This window comes from Epinephelus lanceolatus, chromosome 5 (assembly GCF_041903045.1).
Source record: "Epinephelus lanceolatus isolate andai-2023 chromosome 5, ASM4190304v1, whole genome shotgun sequence".
In the NCBI taxonomy this organism is placed as follows: domain Eukaryota; kingdom Metazoa; phylum Chordata; class Actinopteri; order Perciformes; family Serranidae; genus Epinephelus; species Epinephelus lanceolatus.
In genome coordinates this window covers 27,774,901-27,781,438 of record NC_135738.1, presented here as the reverse complement: position 1 = coordinate 27,781,438, position 6,538 = coordinate 27,774,901, and the positions used below count along the sequence as shown (strand labels likewise).

The 6,538-nt window shown below is 42.5% G+C and overlaps 1 protein-coding gene across 1 annotated transcript in view; it reads left to right on the top strand.

Moving 5' to 3' along the window:
* Positions 1 to 362: 362 nt before the first annotated feature.
* The window catches only part of znf469 (zinc finger protein 469), a 241,555-nt gene continuing 235,379 nt past the window's right edge, over positions 363 to 6,538 (top strand). Inside the window, exon 1 of the mRNA XM_033635176.2 lies at positions 363 to 667. The gene's annotated coding sequence lies outside the window, so the exon portion shown is untranslated. The remainder of the gene's footprint in view (positions 668 to 6,538) is intronic.

The following is a 6,538-nucleotide window of genomic DNA, read 5'->3' as shown; positions in this document are numbered from 1 at the left end:
TAGGCAATTATGCAGCTTTGAAACAAAGTTAGTCCCTGATTCGGACCAAAGCAAGCGAACTCTAGGTCTGAAAGCACCCTGACAGTACAGGAAACGCAGTGACTACTTTTACAGACCATTTTACTGTAGCTGAACATTACACATTTTTAACGGTGACAGAATCTATACAGTTAACATCACCTCGCCCAGTCCCTTACAATATGTAGGCCTATTTTTGATTTTGGGGGGATGAACTGTCCCTTTAACTTTGATATTACTCAACCCTGCATTAACCAGCATGAGGCTCGTACAGAGCTGTGCACGCGCTGAGTGTTGGTGATTATGTCACCTGGAAACTGCGGTCTGAGGAGTATCTATTTCCATCTTTGTTAGTTTATTCGAAGCTTCAAAGGTACGACTGATAATTCAATGAGAACCAGCAGGGAATTCCTTGGCTCTTGAGGAGTTGTAAAAAGTGTGAGGAGAGGGTTCGCGGAGTACAGCTGAGGCTGCGTGGATGGGAGGTTCTCCTCCAGTGGAGGGACCAGATGTGAAGGAGAGGAGGGGTACAAACTCATCCACACAGCGGCTACTAAATGCTTCCTGGTCAGCGACGTTGTTAAAAACAAACTGCACAAGTTGACAGCTCGGACTTTCGACTGAAAGCCTCTTAATTTCACCGTCGAAGGTAAGTTGGACTTTTATTGGCCGTCTGTAGCCTATTGTTAATTGAAACGCGCATTACGTCGATGAACTGAAGGTGAACTTAAGACGTGATGACGTGAGGGGGGTAACTGCTTTTGACGGGCTCACGAGGTGCTTCCTGATGTCTGCTGCTCTCTTTACGATGTTTTCTCTACTTTGACCGCCGGTATTGGCTTTAAAACCAATGCAACTCAGTCCTAATGTTGTGGTGGGCTTGTCACAGTACTTCGGCACACAATGTGCCTCAGCTGACAGATGAATAAACGTCTTAATGCGAAGAATAAAGCAGGTGCATCATGCCAAGGACACCCAACTGTGTAACAATACATAGAAGAAGCTACATAAGCTCCACAAAAGTGAGTTAGCACACTGGATAACAATGTAAACCCTATAGATAATGAGTTAAAGGCACAATGTGAGAGCTGTTTTGGTCCATAACCCATGCAGCACTTGGGAATCACCGCACAGCTCATGAGGTATGCAGAGCTTCCCTTTATTTTTTTAACTTCAAAAGCAGACATGATGTGATTTATTTGTAAGAGATGTTATCAGTGTTTGGTATGTGTGTGCGTGCTGTGGTTTTAAATTAGTGAACATGAGCTTTTCTCTCCCAAAGCCAGAAACCAGAGAGGGAAGTCTCAAATTTGTGATGTCATCAAGTTTAAAGGCTGGAGCTGCTCCATTGACAATGAATGGGAATCACAGAGTCTTTATTCTTTGTTGTCTACCCGAATGAGCTTTATCCTAATGTAGAGATCTCAGTCCTGAAACAAAAAATATGCCCATTGTACGCAGATCATTCCTCTGGGTGCTCTCAGTGCCATCTAGAACAGTGGTTCTCAAATGGTGTGCCGTGTGATTTTGTGATAATAACACATTATTATTGCAATACTCAACTGGGCCTATACAAAAAAATATTAATGAATTTTTAATTGACTGTATCAGTATGTTGTGTGCACCCATTTCCTAATAAAGAGGCAAACTCTAGGGAAAAAAAAAAAGTATTTAGTTAAGAAAACCTTCTATTGGAACCCTTTTGTCGCCATTAGCGCTGGAAGCTGGCATTAACGCTGACGTCGGGGTACTTTTCGACTTTGGCGTGGTGTTGTGGGCTTCACCGGCGTTTTGATGCGACGCCGAAAGTTCAGTGTTGTTGAACTTCGACCCCTTTTGATGCTGACCTTTTCGTATAGAGCCAGTGATTTTACAGTACAACGCAGGCGGGGGGCGGGGGCAGAGACGGGGCGCGGAAAAATTTAAAGATCCAACTGCAAGATGGAGGAGAGATCAGTGTTGGGTCAAGCTGACGGCGAGCGCTGCGGCGTTGGCAAATTGGCAATCATGTGCAAGCGCCTTAAGTGTGTGACACATCAAAAGCCCTGATTGGGCGGCCAGTGTGGGGGATGATAACATTTTAAAGGAGATAGCCATGAGTGGGACAATGGATCACTTTATTGTATGGTGGAAATTACAACAAAGCACCAGCAAAGACGAACTACCACCGAAAGAAAAGAGAGTTGACAGTATCATGAAAGCTACCCGTCTTATTTTTTTCTTATCTTTATGGTCTTATGTCGTGGTAAAAGTGATAACACATGTTATAGAAGCTGTTTTGCATAGATATAAATACAGATTTGCCTTGAGATTTTGGCTTGCCCTTTGGTGTGCCTCGGGCACAAAAAAGTTTGAAAACCACTGATCTAGAACATCTTTACCAGTTCTTGAGAATCACAAATTTAGTGAGTGAGAGTTTTAACACTAGTATTTCAATTTGGGAGAGAGTTGTTCATGTGTATTAATATTTTTAAATGTCTTAGGCCATAGGGATAACACATATATGAGTATGGAAAATTAGTGTAGTACCTCTTTAATTTTGGTGGGTAGGTAGGTTGCAAGAAATCATGCCTTAGATAACTAGGAGGCCATGCTTTTTTTGTCAGCCACAATGCCATAAACATCAAATCTTACTCGGTATTAAGTGTCTGAACCAGAGGCATTTATACAATGAGCACTGTGGTCTGTTTGAGCAAGTTACTGTAACACATTTTATTAGCATCAAATCCCATTACGAGCAAATGTCATTACAAGTTATTGAGAGACTACTGTTTGCTGTGAGCTGCAGGAAACTTAATAAACTCTGCCTCTGTCTATGTAAAAAGATTTAGGGGAATACTATCATGCAGTTCAATATGGGTTGATGATAAACAGTAAGATACCTGCAGGGAGCACACTGACCTGGTTGTCAATACTTGGAACACAGTACCTGACACTTTGCATCTTTTTCCTCTGCTGTGTTTCTTTCCTTATCCTGGAATGCGCTTTGGCAAATGGCAACTCACTGAAAAATCCAGATTGATAGCGTCTGTGTAAATATGCATCAGGGTAAGGATAACTTCATCTTGAAAGACATGTATTGTTCCTACAGTATAGGTCAGAGGCGGAAATGACTGCATGTTGCAGTGTATTTTTGTTCACACTTTGTGAGTTCTAGCATGCCAGAATGGTCCTTTGTTTTCAGAGACATTAGGGACAGAGAGAGGTCTTCAAGTTTGGGCAGAGGCCGACTGTGATTCCATGGAAGAACGACTGCTTGTTTGTTAACGCCAGAAAGCTCTCACGTGATGAAAGGAAATGTGCTTTTTCATTGAGCAGAAGTGTAAGTGCTGTGAGAGAGGCTGTGTTTGATTTACCTCCTCTTATCTATGTTATGGTTATAAATATGATTATGTGGCATGCGGTACAAGGCTTTGTCTGGAGCCATAAATGGTTGATAACGCAGAGCATGTTTTGCTGCAGTCCAACCATACCAGGAGGTCAGCCCAGCAAAACAGGGACTCAGACATTTCTGGATCTTTTGAACACCAGTGTCTGACGTGCATCCCACCATCTCTGCTCTGGTTATGTTCACACATTAACCTTACAGGATTCATGGGTGTCACTCTGTGTGTGTGTGGGTGTGTGTGAGTGTGTGTGTGCGGCTGCCTGGCTCACAGTAATTTACTGTTTGTTTATGTGCATGCAGGGGAGGGAGACATGTTTTATCAAGCTTTTTTTGAGTGTTTATGAGGCTTCATAAAGTGAGCTCCTTGCCTGGTATTGGTATATTAGCATGCAGCAGAACATCTCTTTGTCTGATTCTGGGGTGGTGCCCTTTACTATGAGCACAGAGCCATTCGCTGTCTCACCTAATCCCAGTCTGCACAAGACAGCCTGCCACCAAAGTCACTAGAGGACAAGGGACTGAAAAGCCTTGTTCAGTCTTTAAACATGTCTCTGGCTAGACAGGCTGGATAAATGACAGCAGCACAGAGAGATAATGAGTTTTCACATTCATAGAAAGCCAAGACATGGAGAGATCAACAGGATTGGACTGATTCAGCAAGTATGACTCAGGCGAAGTGTTAGAAGGGGAGATAAAGACCTTTTTCTGACATTGCAGTGGGCTGGGGAGTGAACAAGAGGATCTCTGGGTGGAATGATGGATTAGGACAGATTTTAATGGGGTGAAAAAATTACACAAAGTGATAGGAAGAAGGAGGAGGACAGCGAAAGATCTATGACATCATTTCCCAGTTTCAGTTGGGCTAAGGAGTCATCTAAGGCCTAGCAACTATCACAAAACCTGCGTGTATTCTACAGATGGCAGGTGTTTACTTAACAATTGAATGATGTTTAGCAGTGACACATTTTTGTAACAGCAAATTGGCCGTTACAGTTCTCAATTCAGTTAATGCAGGTACTCATTGTCAGCTAATTAAAATTAAAAGTATGAGCTGGAAAGTAATAAAACATCCACTGATGGGAATATTGTTTCCCCTGGTTTGTCATAGACATGATCTGTTGATGTTGTAATTCTTTGCATCTTAACACCATGGGTGTATTAGTGATTAGGGCTTACTGGGCCCAGGCCTAGGGGCCCAAGGGCTCAGGGGGCTCCTAAACCAGAGCCTCTGCGTGAAGTTGCTGTTAATAACTTGGCTTTTCTTGTTAAAGGGCTTTGTCATCATGTCAAAAAAAGAGCCCCAAAAGTCCCCCCCAAAAAGAAAAAGTTAAGAAATAGCCCAAACACTCACTTTAGAGATGTCACAAGAAAAACCCATCATGATACATTTCAAGTGAGTATTTCTGTCCCCTCAGTTTATCTACAGGACATGAGATGTGCTTAGTACTCAATGCAATTTGGGCCCTTCAGTTCTGCTGGGAGAAACAACAGCATGTTTCACCTACCCTGGCAGGGTAGGGGGCCTTTTAAGTGTTGGGGCCCAGGGGCACTATTGTGTAATAATCCGCCAGTGCTTAACACATATCTTTGAACCAGCTCAGTCTGTTTATTCTTTTATGAGCCAATTGTTTCTTATCACATGTGATGATGTAGAGTGAGAGGAGAGATGGGCCGGAGAGTGAGAGCAACAGATAAAAATGATAAATTGGAAGAGTCTCACAAGGAAAAAAGCCTGGGGGTATTTTTTATATATTGCATTGCCCTGATGTAAGGTGTCTGTCTGGAAACTATGCTTGAAAAGTGGGGTCATACTATATATTATAAGGAGTGGACTTTACTTTTAATGGTGTGAGTACCAGCCAGGGGTCTATAAACAGACCTGGATACAACATCGGCAGTGGGACCCTAGTCATTCCCATAAACGTTGCTCAGTGGTGAATGAAGCCAAAATGATTCATCTGCTGCATGTAAAATTACCCCGAGGGTAGGACACTACTTCTGCATTGTGTGGCCCAAAAATCGGGCACACTAGAGACTTACGCCAGGCTGTCTACTTCAGGTTAAGCGCTCCGTTAACGTGAATGGGGATTAAATTATTCAGTTGTGCATCTCTTCTAGAATTTCCAAATGTTATCGGACTGAATTAATTACTGTAAAACTTCAGTTAATAGCCTGGGCTATGGTATGCTTAAATCACTGAAATCAACAAGTCTTTATTTGAGACAGGCGTCTATATGGGACAGGCCTTTAACTCCTTTTACACAAAACTGTTGTTCAGCAAAGGTCAGGAGATTCAATCAAATTGTTTATTTAAACCAGTATGAATATTACTTGTAAAAAAAATAGGTTTCAGATAATATTATGATTATGAATCATGCATTTGATCTAGCTCCAAAAGACAGTGCATCAGAGAGAGAATGAGTTACGGCACTTGAGGATTACGGCACCCGGCATACCGACACAACACCACTTTATCATGTTAAAACAATGTTCACAATTTGGATTCATTTGAAACAAACCCTTTAGATTATTTTGATCTTAGGACCCTGATGGACTTAAGGAATATGAATAACTTACAGGGTGACTGACCCTTTGCTAAGTCCTGCCCCTGGACACAGACTGGCCAATCATAACGTAGCACTGGGCCAGCTCAGACCAGGGTCCAACAACAACGCAGCTGTGCTCCATTGACTCTAATGGAGTCGTTTCAGATTGCCTTCATTTTCAGGCTGGTTTTGTGGATTTGGAGCCTGGGACACGTTGTGTATTAATGACACTCGTTACCTGGAGAGGTTGGAAGGAGATAAACATTTCCTCCCGGTTCCAAAAACAAAATCAGACCATGAAAAGGTTCGCTAGCTAGCTACTGAAGATATAGCCTACTGAATGTATACACATGCTACTTTTGCTTTTTAATGATTATAACAGTGAAAAAAAGACCGACCCTGCTGTACAGGAACCAATGAAGGGAAGCAGGGAAACTTTGCTGACATTCAACCAGCTGTGTGTCATCACACTGTGATGCCACACAGCTGGTTCAATATCGGCAAAGTCTCCCTTTATACTCATTGTTTTCTGTGGCGATCAGCAGTGATGTGGTGGTTCACTTTTACACTGTGATCTGTAGCCTAT